The sequence below is a fragment of the Calidris pugnax genome, unplaced genomic scaffold (assembly GCF_001431845.1).
Source record: "Calidris pugnax isolate Ruff unplaced genomic scaffold, ASM143184v1 scaffold41, whole genome shotgun sequence".
Lineage (NCBI taxonomy): Eukaryota > Metazoa > Chordata > Aves > Charadriiformes > Scolopacidae > Calidris > Calidris pugnax.
This window is the reverse complement of record NW_015094509.1, coordinates 1,334,510-1,352,231: the sequence shown is the minus strand read 5'-3', so window position 1 is coordinate 1,352,231 and position 17,722 is coordinate 1,334,510.

Genomic DNA, 17,722 nt, shown 5'->3' with positions numbered 1-17,722 from the left:
CTCATCAATGCTTATAAATATCTAAAGGGTTGGTGTCAAGATGATGCAGTTAAACGCTTCTCAGTGGTGCCTGGTGACAGGACAAGGGGCAACAGGCACAAACTGGGACACAGGAAATTCCATCCCAACATGAGGAAAGACTTCTTTGAGGGTAACAGAGCACTGGAACCAGCTGTCCAACGGCAGCTCCTGATGGTGCAACAAGCCTGGAGCCCTTTCAAGCACAGGCTATTTTGCACAAGCAAAAGCTCCTGGGGAAATACAGCCAAGGGAAGAGCAGAGCTCATTCCTGCTCCAAACTCGTAATGGGCAAGAGAGCCCGAGAGAGCCAGGGCAGGAGTGGTGCCCTGGAGGTGCCAGAGCAGCGGGCAAGACCCCAGCCCAAAGGGCCCAGAGGACCCCTGACGAGGGGCTGTGCTCAGTGCTACACTGAGAAGAGAAGGAAGGAAGAGAAGAAACCTCCAGGGACTGTTGCCAGCCTACCCTAGGGGCAAAGAATATTTCCTTCCTACCAATGCATGCTCAATGCAGTAGAGGAAGGCCAAAAGACTTCGTGGACCAGTGCTGGTCAACCCTGGGGGAAAAAAAGTATTCCTATCCCTGGCTACAGGACAAGAGTGGTCATCTTTGTGGTGTGTGAGCAGCAGGCAGTTAACCTAGCCAAAATGGAGCAGAGGAGTCCTGACAAGTGGTCATGCTCAGTGCTGCAGAGGAAGGCAAAAGCCCCTAGAGGATCAGCGTGAATCTGCCCTGGGGGAAATTTCCTTCTATAACCCCGTCTGGCAATCAGCTACTCCCTGAGCCTGTGAGCAATACCTGCCTCCTTGTCCAACAGCATGGTTTTGCCTCCCAGGAGGTGCCCAAGCTTTATTCTCTCTCAACCTGGAGCCATCTCAGGGTCTTCTGAGAGTATTAAACGGCCCCCAGCCTGATTGAACATGGGGGCAAGAATATTTCCCACATCTGGCAGGGCACCAATGGCTGCTCCAAAGCACTAGGACACCTTGCAACATGTGTGCGTTCCATTTCTTACAGCTGCTGCTCCTGCCTTCAGCCCTGGGACAAAGCTTTCACAGCTTGTTTGTGTCTAACTTTTCTCAGAGTTATTTGCCTACCTCACTTCGTGGGAAGATAATCAGATCTTATCTAAAACCCTGGAAATGATGAGTGGTCATCAAAGGAATCTTGTTCCTTTAGGATTCACTACTTGTTGTCTTGAAAGAATAAGGAAAGTACTATTCTTGTCATTCTGTATGTTGCTGCTAAAATCTGTATGTACATTCAGATTTTGTAAACAAGAGCATTTGTATCCTATGCATTCATTTGGCTGGGAGGATGCCAGAGGTGAAACAAAGGGGTTTGGCTCCATTTTCATGAACTTTGCAGAGAAGTAGAGAGCATGCAGGATTTCCTTCCCATACCTTACTAATACACCAAGTGACCTTTGCTAATACATTGCTTGTGGTGAAGTCTTCTTGGAAAGAAGTGTTGAATTTTTGTGTGTTCTTGACCCTATTTTAATTGATCTTCAAGAGCTCTTGTCTTTCTCTGGCCTTCATCTTTGATATCTTTCTTGAAAGTGAAGGCAGTGCTCTCAGCCTTTGTCTTGCTCCTATTAGTTGCTGTCCTCTATAGGCCCTCCATGACCCTCATCAACTACTTAGTCTTCGTTTGCCTTCATCCTAGACAGAATTTATCTTTCTTGAACCTGAGGAATGAGAAATGTCCATAGTGGTAGAGGTGAGTTCTCATCAGGACTTCTCATCAGGACTTCTCATCAGCACAAGTCTTGCCTTTCCTATGGAAATACCTTGCCTGATACACAATGCGTTTGTCTGTATCATATCTGTGGCTCAGTCACCCTGTCATCTACTCACGCCTCTAGGCACATTTACCTACTCTGACATTTCCAGACAGAAACTGACACCAGACATCATGTTACATATTTCCTCAGTGCAGTTCTTCACACGTGGTTTATTAGGGCATTCTCTTCTGTCAGACCTTCAGCCTATATGGAATACAGAGGCTGTAGAAATATACCATGAGATACAGCTTTTTCTCATTCATGGGTGCCATAAAATCTGGAATATGGTGTGGACAAAGAATGTATCTTTTGGAGAAGGCAGGAAGCCTACATATCTTGAAGGATGATTTTCTGCAATCTAAAGTCAAAATATCTGACTATGAACTTCACTGTTTCATACATTTAATGATATCAAAGCATGAAGGATGAAGGTTGAGAGATGTGTTAATGAGGCTTTCACCCATCAGTGGCATCCTGGAGTCCAGCTCCAAGCAGTCATGACCAGCAGATCCAGCACCCCACTTTCTGGGTGAGCAATGGATGGATTGTATGGGTGTGCTCTGGCCATGAAGCTGGTGGTGTCAGTCTGGTCACTTTCAAAATAGATGTCTGTCTCCCAGGAAAGAAAATAACCACCACTGGCATTAACTGGGCTTCCATTTCAGAAGTTTCATTGGAGAAAGTGCGAAATCAGCCCAGACACAGAAAAAGCTCCAAGAGATGAAATACTAGTTGGGCAATGTCATGCAGTTAGTGGCACTTGCTGTCTGAGGGGAGAAGCTTCACCCTCTAGGAGTGTAAATAAAGGTTGCTGTGTTTTAAAAAAAATTCTGCAAGTATACAGTGAAGGGGGCAGTTTGCTGCTGACCATGCTGATGTGGGTAAGGAGTCGGCTGGCCAGGTGGCTATCTGACACTAAAAGGCAACTGCCTCCTTTTAAGAGTTCCTACATGCCTCTAAGATAGTTGCAAAGAAAGACTGAAGATTTTACTTTTTATACACCCACCTGAAACTACCTAAGAATGTCAGTGTGATGAAATTCCTGATGTTATTCATATACACAGGAATTTCCTTTGGATTCTTTAATTGATAAAATAAACTATAAAAGACAATCTTCTAGCACACACTTGGTAATTAGTTTGCACAGCTGATGCAATGAGTGCAGAAAGCTGCCAGACTATGCCTATTCAGCTGAAGAATCTCAACATTTTAATGCAAGCTCAGTGCGACGAGACAGGCCCTTGCATGTCTCCAAACACTAACCTGGTAGGTCAGCAGGTGGAGTGAAGCTAGAGATGGATCCCCTTACCATGAGTCTCCCAGTCCAGAGAGCTTTTAGAAAAAAAGACAGTCTTTAGGAGCAAGGATTTCAAATGCCATGGAGCTTAAAAGCTAAACCCATGTTTTGAATTAGGCTTGAAACTGAACTGGTAGCCAGAGCATTTTAGCCCATGCTTTCCTCTTTGCAAACAGCCCCCATAAGGCAAATGCATGCTGAAGAAGCAAATCCTGAAATAATTCACTATAACTGTACTAATGGCATTCCCAGACTGTGGGGGAACACATGCAGTCCTGTAAATTCGGCCCTACAATTTTAAAAGGTTGTTAAGTTTACATTAATGTGTCCTCAGAAGAACAACAAAGCTGCAGAAGAGGCTGGAAGGCATGTCCTCTGAGGAGCAACTGAGGGCACCAAAAAGCTAAACCCATGTTTTGAATTAGGCTTGAAACTGAACTGGTAGCCAGAGCATTTTAGCCCATGCTTTCCTCTTTGCAAACAGCCCCCATAAGGCAAATGCATGCTGAAGAAGCAAATCCTGAAATAATTCACTATAACTGTACTAATGGCATTCCCATACTGTGGGGGAACACATGCAGTCCTGTAAATTGGGCCCTACAATTTTAAAAGGTTGTTAAGTTTACATTAATGTGTCCTCAGAAGAACAACAAAGCTGCAGAAGAGGCTGGAAGGCATGTCCTCTGAGGAGCAACTGAGGGCACCAGGTTTGTCTAGTTTGGAGAGAAGGAGGCTGAGGGGCAACCTCACTGCTCTCTACAGCTTCCTGTGCCTGGACATGTGGAAATGGCTCAAAGCTGTGTCCATTAGGGGAGGTTTGGACTTGGCATTTTTTTACTGCAAGGGTGGTCAAACCCTGGGACAGGCTTCCTGGAGGTGGTTGATGTCCCATGCCTGTCAGTGTTAAAAAGGCATTTGGACAATCCTTGTTGGTCTCTTCTCCCAAGTCACAGGCGACAGGACTAGAGGAAATGGCCTCAAGTTGCGCCAGGGGAGGTTCAGGCTGGATATTAGGAAAAAAATTTTCACTGAAAGGGTTCTCAGCCATTGGAATGGGCTGCCCAGGGAGGTGGTTGAGGCACCATCCCTGGAGGTGTTCAAAAGACGGGTTGATGTCGTGCTGGGAGACATGGTTTAGTGATGGTGTTGCTTTTTGATGTTGTGTGGGTGTTTATTTTTGTCAAAATTAGGTTGACGGTTGGACAAGATGATCTTTGAGGTCCCTTCCAACCTAGAAGATTCTGTGATTCTGTGATAATGTGCTTTAAGTTTTGGTCAGCCCTGAAGCTGTCACACAGTTGGAGTAAATGATCATTGTTGGTCCCTGCTGGCTGAACGGTTGTAGTCTAGTCTACTGTAATCTATTCAACACTATGGCAAAGACTCATCTACCCTGCTTCGGTTTGACTTATTAAACTCCAGTTCTCAGGCAGGACATCGTTCTTCATATCTGCTCTCTGCCCCTGTGCTACATTCATCACAGCGTTTGGGAATCACTGCAAAACTGAAAGCGTTGGTTTTGAGAGATGAAGAGCAGCTTACCAGGAATAGTTTAAGGTTCCTCTCTCTTCTCAATTCATGTTACGAAAATGCTTGGAAAACCTGCATTCTAATGATTTCTAACGATTTCTAACCCAGATTCCCTCTGTTGTTCTGAAGCCAAACACACCAACATGGCACATTCCCAGTACCCACAAGCTGTCTACCTGTCCCAATATAACATTATTTAGCCACATATTTAAACAAATGCACACACGCAAATAGAATTCCTCACCAACACAAACTTTATTGAACTATGAAAAGCCATATATATATGAAAAGCCAGACAATACAAAAATATAACTGAATATGTGTAGGTTCAGAGTAAAATACAGAAGTGAGTCTTTCTGAAGACCTTTTTTTTTTTTTTTAAAATTCTTTGGTCTCTACTAATTCTGTTTATCTTTCTAAATGACTTGTTTTACTCCTGTGTTCTTTTCTGTGATTGTTCCCTTAAAGATGGCCAAGAAAGGCAGCTTCAGCTCTTTTGTAAGGGCTTGTTTTTCATTCTTCTTTTCTGTGTAGTAGCTGCTATTTCTTAAAAAGAAGTAGTTTTTACAGTTCCTCATGTAAGATTGCTGCTCTACATGAATTTTTCTGCCTGTTGTTCCCAGGGTTTTGAACTTTTACCATTCTCATAAGATTTTAATTGTAGGGAGATGAGGTTGGTTTTTTGCAGCATATTTAGCCTACATTGTGCATTTTCTGATCTGATTATTGCAGGAAACAACAGGATATCTTGCAGTTTGGCAAAATGCATATGATTGTCTCTCCTTGCACTTTCTACCTACTGCAATTGCAGCAGCTGACAGTTGATGTGTCTAACACCACATCTGGGTCCTTAGCAAGCATCACGTGTGCTTCAGTGGAGGAAATGACACAGTGATGGTCTGTCTCCAGCACACAGGCACTGAAGGTCTCCTGCCTCAAAATTTGCTGGTGGAAGGTGGGAGGCCAAGTTTCTCTCTCCCATCATAAATCCAAATTACTTAAAATTAGAGCAGGAAATAAAAAAGCCCTTGATCCTTCCACTGCCTGAAAAGTGGTGTGCTTTCTTTCTCCAGTACCCCTTAAAGTAGTATCAATATATTTTCTGCATTTTCTCTCTTCTTTAAATGCCATTCATACAAAGAAACAACCTGGATTCACATTTCCTCTTTAGCACTTTAAAAAGTGTTCACAGTTATTTAGAGTTTAATAGTTTCAGCTCAAGAACTAATATAAAAAGAATATGTTTCTAGTCTGTTATGCAATATACGTGGATTTAAGGGTACTGCAGCTTTGCCACATTAAATACTTTCAGGAGAAGATGTCAAATTTAGCTCCACTGAAATTAATGTTTTCTGTTGCTTTCTAGGGATGATAGATTTTTTTACATACTGTAATACTTCCTCATTTTATTTTCAAAGAAGCCAGAACGTGTAAATTCTCTAAAACTGTCCTAAACTCTCTGGCAGCACTAGTATGGTCAACATTGCTTCACAGAGCACTTTTCTCATCCTAAGCACTTCGTTTTATATTTTACGGCAACAGGAATCTTAAATAATAAGCAGAGTGATAAAAATACACAGTATATTTAATTTAGAAGGATCAAATTTTAAAAGAATAACTTTTTTTTTTAAGCTATGCTATGCTTTTCTTTTTTCTGTAACTTTCTGTCCAATTAAAAATGCAAGGTTATTTTTCCCTGGCTCTGCTGTTACATATTTTGTCCAATCTCTTCTTTGATGCCATTTTTATCTAAAGCAGATATAGAAGCTAGAGTCTGAAATTAAAAATGCAGGAAGTACAGATGCATATAATTGCTAATCTAGGTATTTCTGCCTTGTAAATAATGCCAAGTATGTTTTTCTGGGGAACAGAGTGCACACCAAGGCAAACTATGTTTTCTTAGATGATGTGGTATGTTATTCACATCTGTTTTGCTGTGCTTCCTGAGCAAGGAACAGGCTGTTCAGTATAAACACATCGCAGGAAAACAAGGATCGCTTTGCACCAGGTGGCTGTATTCATAAAGGTATTTAGGTACCTATTGGGATTTAAACTAAATAAACTAGGCAGCAAATTCCAGCATCTAACGTGCTTCAGACGTGCCGAGCTCAGATTCTGTCTAAATAAACTAGGCAGCAAATTCCAGCATCTGAGTGCTTCGGACGTGCCGAGCTCAGATTCTGAGAGTCTGAAATGCAGTATATAACTTTCCAAACCTGAAGATTCCTCCAACTCACATCCAGGGGAACGAGTTCACGACTCAGCTCTTTGCAGTTTCTCAAGGCATTTCAGTTAGTTAGAGCAAATCTATCTAATATCAGCAATCAGCTAGAGCATGAATAATGCTGATTACATGGGTAGCCTCAGACTGACCCCCCTTGTCTGTGACTGCTCTGAATGGAGTCATTTGATGTCAGCCCAACAAATACCAACTTCAGGTTGCCTGGCGTTAATCTAGAGAATGACTCCACAGTGTTTCACTAATCCATCAAATTTATATGCTCAGGCACCACAAAAGGAGAAAATAGGCCCCTGAGTTTTATGTTTTTACACCCCAGCTCCTGTGAGGTGGGGTAACCAATATATCCTAGGAGGAACTTGGTAAACATACGTGTACCCGCCTGTGGCCCTTTTATACGTGGCAGAGAAGCACATGCTATGGCACGTACATCATTGATTGAGCTGCAAACTTCTCTATGGAATTTGAAAACTCTGCACTCCTCCTTTCAAGGCACCAATACACTGGTGCCACTTTAAAATAAAGGGGAAACATGTTTAGCTTACTAGTTCATTTATGAAAAATACACAAACTATCACTTCTTTTTTAAAAAGGGGTCTCCATCTCTTCCTTATCTTTAACTGGACTCTAAACTGTTCATTTCTACATAGCAGCCTAAGGCAAGAGCTCCTCTGTGAAGTTCTGACATCTGTTCCAACCTCAAGTGATGGAGATCACACTATCTGTTTGTAGTGGCCTTCGTGGTGCAGTCTCTCATGGTCTGTGAGGCTTTTAATGGTATATGCTATGATTCTTGTACTCAGAAAATGGCAACGGCATTTGTACAGTTCCTGGCAGGTTCTGTATCTGCAGTGGCATAGCCATAACTGAAGCTAGCTAAGCTCTGTTAAATCCATGAGTTCAAGGATTTTGTTGGGCAGGGAACAACTGCCAGTCAGAACACTGCAACCTACACTGCTTCAGAAATGTGAAAGGAAGGGAAAGGTAAAGGAAAAAGTTTCGCTGCTGCCACGATAGCATCTTTTGAGAAGGGACTTTCATGTGGTGCTTATGCTGCTTGTGAGAGGGGCCTTCAGTGTGATGTTTGTGCTGCTCTTGTCGTTGCATGCACACTCTGCATCCCTTGCTGCTTTGCTTCGCTGAAAAATGGAGCACTTTTGTGTGCCCTACCAGGTGTACCTGAAACCCAGCACATGTGTGTCTGGCAGATGTTGACCATGAAAACCATAAAAATTTGGCAAACTCTTGCAAAAAACAAAGCATTGTTTTAAAATTCCCACTCTGGAAAGCAAGCACAAATAGTTATTCCCACTTTTTTTCTACCACTTTCCAGAAAACAATGAGCATTTATAGGCTTCTTGCCAAGTAATATCACAACTGGGAAAGTAAGTCTTAAATTTTAAGCCCTCTTGCCTCATCTAAATAAACCTGGAGAATAACATGGGGTGATGAGGAGCTGAGGTGGACCCATGGATGGGGGCAAGCCGAAGGCAGCTGGGGCAAAGGCCTGCGTGGAGTTCCTCTCCACATGTGGATGCTTGGTGACGTGTCGGAAATGCGTGGTGACATCTGAAATACCTCGGGGAGCCCCTGGGGCTGGGGGGCAGCCAATCCCTGGGCAGAGCGGATTAGGCTGGGTGGGCTGGGATCCCACAGCCCTTGGTCAGCCAGCAGAGAATGAGGCCTCTGCCCCGCGCCACCCAGAATGGACCGGCAGGTCACGCTGGAAGGGTGGGCTTTCCTCAAGCCCCCAGCCTGCGAGGCCTCCCCAGGGAAGATGCAAGGGGTGAGACTTCTGTGCTGCAGGAGGAGCAGCAGCGAGCTCCGGCCGGAGTGCTCCCTGCCTTTGCTGGAACACAGCCTGAAGCAGGTACCGGGAGAGTGTCCAGGCAGGCCTCTGCGCAGGGCTCTGCACATCTCTCCCCTTTCCACAGCAAATAGGACAAGCCTGATGACAGGGCTCCAGCTGTCTGTCCATGTTGGGCTGTACTTTCCACGCGTTCACATCTCAGCATTTTAAATGACGTTTAATAATCCCTTTTCTCTCCTTTTATATTTTGCAAGTTGGCTCTCAAGTGCCTTGAGGGAGTGTTGTAAGGCTGCTGCTGTCTGTAACAACAGAGTGGATGCTGAATGAAAGGTTTAATTCCTTGTTTTTCTTATGCCTGCAGAAGTATTTGGAGAGAGAAAAGGTTGTGCAGAGTAGGAAATGGGTTCTGGTTTGCTTTCGGCTATTTGCTGTTTTCTCAGAAGGCAATGTGACGTGCTGTGGGGATTTTCTTGAGAGGATAATGTTGGAGTAGCCCTTTAAATTACGACACTCACAGTAAGGGCTGCAGTCCAGGCTGTTGGATTTTGCACTAGCAAATAAGCATATAGCATGTTTAGTCTTAGTAACAGTGCTGCTCATTTTATCTCTAGCTGAAGGTCTATATTCAAGAATGGGGAGAAATGGTGGATAGCTTTCTTCTGTAATTTAGAGTATCGAGTTTTATAACCTTTCTAGAAGTTTATTCCTGCTTCAGCTTTTACTAGTTCAGGATATTAGCAAACTAATGTTGAAGGAAATGCCTGCAACTGGAGCCACATCACTGGAATACCTTCTGTATGCATATGAGTGTGTGTATAATATATATAGGATGTGCATTTGTCTTCACAGAGTTTTTTAACAGTATTTATATTTATGTCTCTTTATGATGATAATCACATGGGCATAGATATACACAGTATGTTGACTTAAACTATTTATTACAGCAGTTTCTGCGCAGCTTGCCTGATATTCCATCTGTTGATCATCCTCTGTCACAAAGCTGTTGTTACACTGCAGGTTTTCTGGGTGTTTTTTGGGTATGTTTCTTTGGTCTTCACCTAAAAGTTATATAGAAACTTACTCCATACAGCATAGATTCTATTTTTCTCTCTCCTTTTTCTCCCTTCTAAGAGTAAGCATCATTCACACATTTAACTAAATAGGATGCTTAAACATTATTATGGTTAAAACCAGAGTTGGTAGCATTTCAAAGACGTGTGTCTTTTAGGAATACATAGCTGTACATATGAAGTATGAATACATATGAAGTATTCTGATTTTTATTAACAAATCCTTATGTAATGCAATACTTTGCACAGTTTCTGCTCCCCAAACTTTCCAAGTCCACTACCGTTATAATCAGTAATATTTGTTGTAAGGAAGTGACTCATTACAGCAAAATACAGAATCCTGTTTGAAGCTGTTTTTTTGAAGGATAACTATTTCTGAACTAGAAATCCTCCTTAAGCATCTGTGCCTGCAAGTGAAGCTTTGATTTTGTGCAGCTATTGTTATGATTATTGCTTAACTGAACCACGTGTTGGGATCTCGAAAGGAAAGTTCCTGTCATCAGAGGATTTATATAATCTATAGAATACTCCACTCAGAAAGTGCACCCTATCCTTAGCTGAATGACACACAACCTAAGCCTGTCTCTGCCTGTTCTCACTTTGGGTGGTGATGAGACAACGAGTTTCCATGAGCTGCACAAGTATTTCAGCATGCAACTCCAGGGAATGCTTTGGAGTACCATGCCTGGGATGGTACCTCACACATTTCTCAACTTGCTTTTTCTGATCTCAAAATTGCAAACATAATGTCAGAGGGTTCTCGTGTCTTGTAAGGATAAAATGCAGGTATATGCCAGACTTCTGAAATGAGCTCTTTGGAAACATTCTACAAAATAATGTGTCATCTGAAAGATGTGTTCTGTGAGTTAGGACAGGTACGGATTTAAGAAAAATCATGGTGTATTTAAAAAAAAAAGAAAAAGCTGCATTTTTTGGAGTTAACTTTATGTTTTTAATAGTATGATTTTTGAATATTTCTTCAATCTTTTTTTGCTGTTCCTGTTTAGTTCCTAGTGCAACAGGGTCTTCACCCAAAATAGTGATTCCTCTGCTGCTCTACTAATTAAAATCATCCCACACTAATGAAAAAAGGAAATGAAAGCTGTGGAATTAGAGGTGGCTCATGACACATCAGCCTAGATTTATTCTAAAAAACAAGCATCAGATACCCATGCTCCAGAAAGTGTGACATATACCTTAAATTAAGCTAGAGCTCTCATCTTTGTCAATCAGGTGGAAAAGGTGTGAGTTAAAAGCTTCTATTCAAAGTAGTACTCCCAGTACAGCAAGTGGAAAGCAAATCTAACTGTATCTCAACTCAAAAAGCCAATGTTAATAGGCTCTAACTTCTAACTCCTAGTCCCTGTTAATAGGAGTATCTCAACTCAAAAAGCCAATGTTAATAGCTTTTCTCTCCTAACTTCTCCAGCTCAGACCTTTAAACACCAGTTGAGTTGTGTCCTTGAGCTGAACAGGATTTCAATTTTAATGTTACTGTGGAAAATAGTGTTGTACAATCATTTGAGTTTTTTTAGAAATTATGCTGTTAATATCATATTTATGAAACATTTTCAATGTCTAAACAGTGAATTTCACTGTCTACAATGTAGCTAGATTTAGGTTTTTCTTCTAAGATAATCTCATTTGCTGTTAATTAGAAAAAGGTATTAGAAAGAGATATTACTGTTTGGAAAAATGTAGCAATGAAAAAATTAAATTTCCAGTTTGAGATATTTTTTATGGACTATATGAAGAATTCTCCTAGGTCTGTTACATCTATTCATTCTTATGCACTCTCTGCAAGAGTGCATAAGACCATTAGAAAAAGGTATTAGAAAGAGATATTACTGTTTGGAAAAATGTAGCAATGAAAAAATTAAATTTCCAGTTTGAGATATTTTTTATGGACTATATGAAGAATTCTCCTAGGTCTGTTACATCTATTCATTCTTATGCACTCTCTGATAAGCCCTGTTAACACTGGTGTTTGAGATTTGTGAAAGTAACCTTTTTTTTCTTTTCCTTTAAAGTAATATAGACATGGTTAAAAGCCAATCTCATTCTACTATTGTAATGCATAGGAATCTTCTAAGATACTTACCATGTTGATGTTAAAAGTTAATTAAACACAGTAACAGAAGTTTTTACTTCTTTATCCTTCAGAAAAATAAGCTGTACATTTCCACCTATTGATAGGGTGTATCTTGGGGCAAAACTTTCGTGTTTGCAGTTACTTTGTTACAATACAATTTCACAAGCAAAGAACCAGGGCATAACTAGTACATATGGTTATTCATTATTACTTGTCTCATCAATCAAATGAGTAGTGTGCCATGTGAGGTTTGAAGCAGGCTTTTTTTGTTATATATTATGTGAATGACATAATTTGTAATAATAAAAGAAGTATAAAAAATGGCCCACGGCACCCAAAATTCCAAGCAATGATTTGTAATAGAGAAGATAGGGACCCCCAACCCCCCCCTTTTTTTTTTTTTGGAGAACTGTGCATATCTATTGTCATTATTTCACAAAGTGATGGTGGGTTTCCTGAATCAACTTTTTTTTTTAAACACAACCGCACTAATCCTTTTGCATGCTAGTGTGAAAACATGTTCTCTGGTGCTTTATTACTTCATTGAATACAAGCTAAAATATCTTCCTGCTTTTCTGAGTGCTGCTTCATTACTGGAACTTTGAAATAGGTAGGAGAAACTGGTACAAAGAAAGTAGCTTTCAGGAGCATGATGCCACACAAGACAAAAAATGCGGATTCGAAATCATGTGGGTTGTGTCTCTTCAGAGAAGCTGTGGCATTTCTTGGGACCCTTCCCTGAATACTTGGCTGTTCCCACTTGAAGGCTGGCAAGGTGTCATGACCACATTCTTGATGAAATATCTATTTAAAAATGGCACCTCCTGACTTCCTGGGTCAAGACTCTTCACGCTGACAACAACATTTTGTGGTAACTACTTGACTCCTTTAGTATTATTTGACCAGTGCACTTGAGAAAGCAGGAGCTGGAGTCCACTCTATTCTTTGATATCTTCACTACAATTGCTGTGTCTAGTTACACACGTACCTAGCAACTGTACAGCAGTCTTGGGACATACTCTGCAAAAGAAAACTCTCTTTACTCAGTGATACATGAGAATGAATGACCACAACCTTGGCTTTTATCTTCAGGCTGAATTTACAAGGCTTGACACGGGGAAAGACAGTTCTTCAGTTACAAGCTGTGCACATGCAGGATAAAATCCCCATTGCAGTCACAAACATGAAATCCCACAGCCTTTTTATTTACTTTTTGAAGTTCAACTCTACTTTTAAGAAGGAGTCTTAAACTGCAGCATGCACCATACTGTCTCTGATGCAGCCTCCTGAGGCCTCTGTGCCCTTTTATTTCAGGAAACTAGCGTTTTGCATTGCTGCAGCTGTTATCACCTGGGTGATTTATTTATGCACTCTCTCAGCTTCCACTTATTTTTGGGACAAAGGCCGTGTTTTTAACATAACTATCATGTAATGCTGTACATCTACTTACATGTAATATACTATTATAAATGCATATATTGGATCTAGTGCTTAGATTGCAGGTACCTATGTAGCTGCTTCCTGTTGGGTTTTGTGCTAAGGTTGATGTATTATCTGAAATTTAACAAGTTTGTTATGAAGCAGGCTAATGGGGACAATTCCTACCTCACTGTGATGCCTTATTAAAGCCATGAAGAGAGGTCTGTGGGAGGTATGACTTATTTCAAACAAGTTATTCATAAAGCCATAAACTGGTCTTCAAGAGTGCAGGTTTTCAAGCTGCAATTAAGGAGATTTTAATCCTGGATTCCTCTTCAGGGCAAATTTCCCTCTTTGCAAATGTCCCTCAGAATGGTGTCTTTATGCAAGTTTTAAATGCAACTTGAATAATGAACTGGCTTTGCATGGCTTCCGCCCCAGAACTTGAATTTTCCTGTTTAAATACAGCTGCTTGCCAGTTAATAAAAATAACATGATTATGAACAATAAAGTAATTGTCGGAAGTTCAAAAGGGACAATTCTGTTACTAGCAACACAACTGATACTGTCAACCACATAACGTTTCAGATGGAAGCCTTGTTCTCTTTTGATATTTTGGTGTAAACACAAATAGTAATCCTTTCTTATCATCGTGCCTTTTGTTATCTGAAAGCTCTCCTATCTCCTTTAATTCACAGAACTTTACTCACAGTTACTCAGAGAATTCAAAGTTTTCATGGCCCTGCCCTTTTAACTGTGTTGATCCTGTCATGTTGATAACATGATTGCTAGTGATTCTTTTAAACTCCTCATGGGATTTGTGTGAACATTTTGCTAACTCTTTGAAAAAAAGTATGGTTGTGTTCTGTAGGGCAGTAGGAAAAATCTTGAGTAACTTGGAAAGAGCAGATAGAAGAAACCAACGTTTTTCATGTAGTGATAAAGAAAGTGATGATATGCCAGTGCTTTGATATCTTGTGGTTTCCTTGGTTTTTTCCAAAATTTAAGATGGGTAGTACCATTTCCCCACATTGACTATCCCTATTTTCAAAAACAGATAAATGTTAAATCTGTTTCAGATTTTCCTTCTTCTTTTGTATCTTAGTAATAAGCTTCATATCCCCCTTGTGCTCAGTTAGAGTGCAGTAACAGGATGTTCTGCACTTCTCAGCATGAAAGGTACATCAAGATTAAGTGAGAATCACTAGGAAACCCAGAAACATGGGTGGCTATGAAACTGAATAACCCAAATAATCTTTAAGAACATCAGTAATGATACTATACAGTGCATCAAACTGAAAGATGGCCAAGTTTGAGGAAAAGCAAAGAATGACCACAGGGTCATCCTTTTGTACAAGAGGATTTGCATTGCTGTCTTGCAAGCTGCAGCTCCCTGAATGGAGAAATTCAGGCATTAATGGTTTACAGATCAAAGTCTGTAGCAAGACAATCAAATAAAGTTATTTATACCATCAAACCTGGGATAGACTTAAATCTGACAGTCAGGCTGTTGGAGGTCAATCTGTTGTGTGACAATGCTAAAATGGTGCATTCAGTACCCAGGCAGAGGTGTGCTAACATAGAAAATGGCTAGTGGTATTAAAAAAATACGATCTGGTGTGCTGCACAGAAGCATGCCAGCCAGAAGCTGTAAGGCAGGGTCATATTCAACCGGCTGTCCACCAACACCCCCAGGGCCTTTTCTGCCAGGCAGCTCCAGCCACTCTGCCCCCAGCCTGGAGCGCTGCAGGGGGTTGGTGGGACCCAAGGGCAGGACCCGGCACTTGGCCTTGCTGGATCTCACACTATGGGCCTCAGACCATCTGTCCAGCCTGTCCATGCTACCCACAAGCAGATCAGCATTCCTGCCCAACTTGGTGTCATCTGAAAACTTATTGAGGGTGCACTCGATCCCCTTGTCCAGGTCATTGATAAAGATATTAAAGAGAATTAGCCCAAATACTGAGCCCCGAGGAACACCACTCTGACCAGCCACCAACTGGACTTAACTCCATTCACCACCACTCTTTGGACCCAACCTTCCAGCCAGTTTTTTACCCAGCAAAGAGTATACCCATCCAAGCCATGAGCAGCCGTTTTCTCCAGGAGAATGCTGAGGGAAACAGTGCCAAAGGCTTTACTAAAGTCCAGGTAAACAACATCCACAGCCTTTCCCTCATCCACTGCCTTTTATAAATCCATGCTGACTGGATCTGATAGCCTGTTTGTCCTGTCTGTGCCATGTGATGGCACTCAAAATGATCTGCTCCATAAGCTTCCTTGGCTCCTTCCAGCCCTTCTTGTAGACAGGCATCACATTTACATTCTTCCAGTAAACTGAGACCTCCCTGGTTAGCCAGGACTGCTGGTAAATGATGGAAAGTACCTTGTTGAGCACTTCTACCAGATCCCTCAGTACCCTTGGGCACATCCCATCCAGCCCCATAGACTTGTGTGTGTCTAAGTGGTGTACCAGGTTGCTAACCATTTCCTGTTGGATTATAGAGGCTTTGCTTTGCTCTCTGTTTCTTCCTTCCAGCTCAGGGGGTTGGGTACCTCAAGAACAACTGGTTTTACTATCAAAGACTGAGGCAAAGAAGGCATTAAGTACCTCAGCCTTTTCCTCATCCTTTGTCACTATGTTCCCCTCGGCATCGAATAAAGGATGGATGTTCTCCTTAGCCTTCCTTTTGTTGTTAATATTTATAGTTGTTAATATTTATAGAAACTTTTTTTTATTGTCTTTTAACGCAGTAGCCAAATTAAGCTCTAAGTTCTCGTGACATCTTTGTAGTCTTCCCAAGTTGCCTGTCCCTTCTTCCAAAGGTCATAAACTGTCTAGGCAGTCAAAACACTCCTTAATGTACAGAGTCACTCCACTGCCTCTCTTTCCTTGTCTACCCCTTCTAAAGAGCTTGTAGCCATCCATTGCAACACTCCAGTTGTGTGATTCATCCCACCACGTTTCTGTGATTGATTGTAATTATATCTTAGTTCTCTGGCTGTACAATGGCTTCCAGCTCCTCCTGTTTGTTGCCCTGTTTGTTGCATGCATTGGTATCGATGTGCTGCAGTTGGGCTATTGACCTTGCCACTTTTTCTGGGGGAGAAGCCCTAATTCCTATGTGACTATTCTCAGGTGCTTCTGTGGTTTCTAAAGCAACAACAACAACTTGTGTCTTTGCTGCCTGATGGATTTCCATCCCCTAACTCTCCTGAGGTGGTTAAGAAGTACTCATTACTGCTCTGGTTTGCTTGGCTTTTTACCCTGTTGCATTCAACCTCACATATGTCACTTCTATGGACCCCATCCCCCAGGCTTGTCAGCTAAAAGCTCACTCCATCAAGTTTGCCAGCCTGTTGGCAAAGATTCCTTTGCCTTTACTAGTCAGGTGGATTCCATATGTCCCTGTCTGGTTATAATCATCAAAGAATGTCCCATGACCATAAAAGCCAAAACCCTGGCAATAGGACCAGCCACATAGCCAAGTGTTGATTTACATGATGCCTCTGTTCCTGTCTGAACCCTTTCCTTTAACTGGTAAAATAGAGGAAAACATAAGGTGAGCACCAATCCCTTTCAATCATATCCCAGAGCTTTGTAATCTTGCTTGATTCTGCCCAGGTTCTGGCTTACCATGTCATTTGTGCCCACATGAAAGAGTAATAGTGGGTAACCATCCATGTTTCTAACAAGTTGTGGCATCCTCTCCGTAACATCCCAGACCTTAGCACCTGGAAGGCAGCAAACTTCATGTGATTCTCTGTTGGGCCAACAAATGGGTTCTTCAGTACCCCTTAGCAGAGAGTCAGCCCCTCTGAGTACTCATTGCTTCTTTTTGTGCTTTCTAGTGTGCGCTGCTGGTATGGTTTCTCCCTGCAGAGCTTGCTTATCGGTATCTTCAGCTGTTAAGACATCATATCTGTTCCAGGTTGTTATGCAGGAGGGTGGAAAGTGAAGTGGACTCCTCCTCTTGTGGGTCATCATGCCTGGTTCTAAGTAATGATGTCAACCACAACAGACTGGTTGTGAAACCATTCATTATTTCTTCTTCAGCTCCTCTAGCACCACACAGACTTCTCACTGTCTCTTGTAACTCTGCCACAGGGTGGGACAGATCCTCGGCCTGCTTGGATCTTTCACAGGTACTTGCTTGTTGGTCAGGAGGCACTCACAGCAACCTGAGGCCTGTACCTCCATCTCTTTCCTTAGACACTTCTCTCTGGGTGGAAGCATTGGGCATCTCAGGCGTTGTTGCTGCAGAAACCTTCTCCTACGAAGGGCAAAGTAAGCCAACCAGTAACAGGAAGGAAATGTCACACTGCCCTCTGGTTGCAGCACTCCCCAGGACTGCCCTTTATGTTGTGGGGGTTTGGCTGTGGTTGCCCTGGTCTCACCAGCCTCGCTCATGGAAGCTGTCGGCTCACGGGTCCACTCGCTGGGCATCTCCCTGGCTGAGG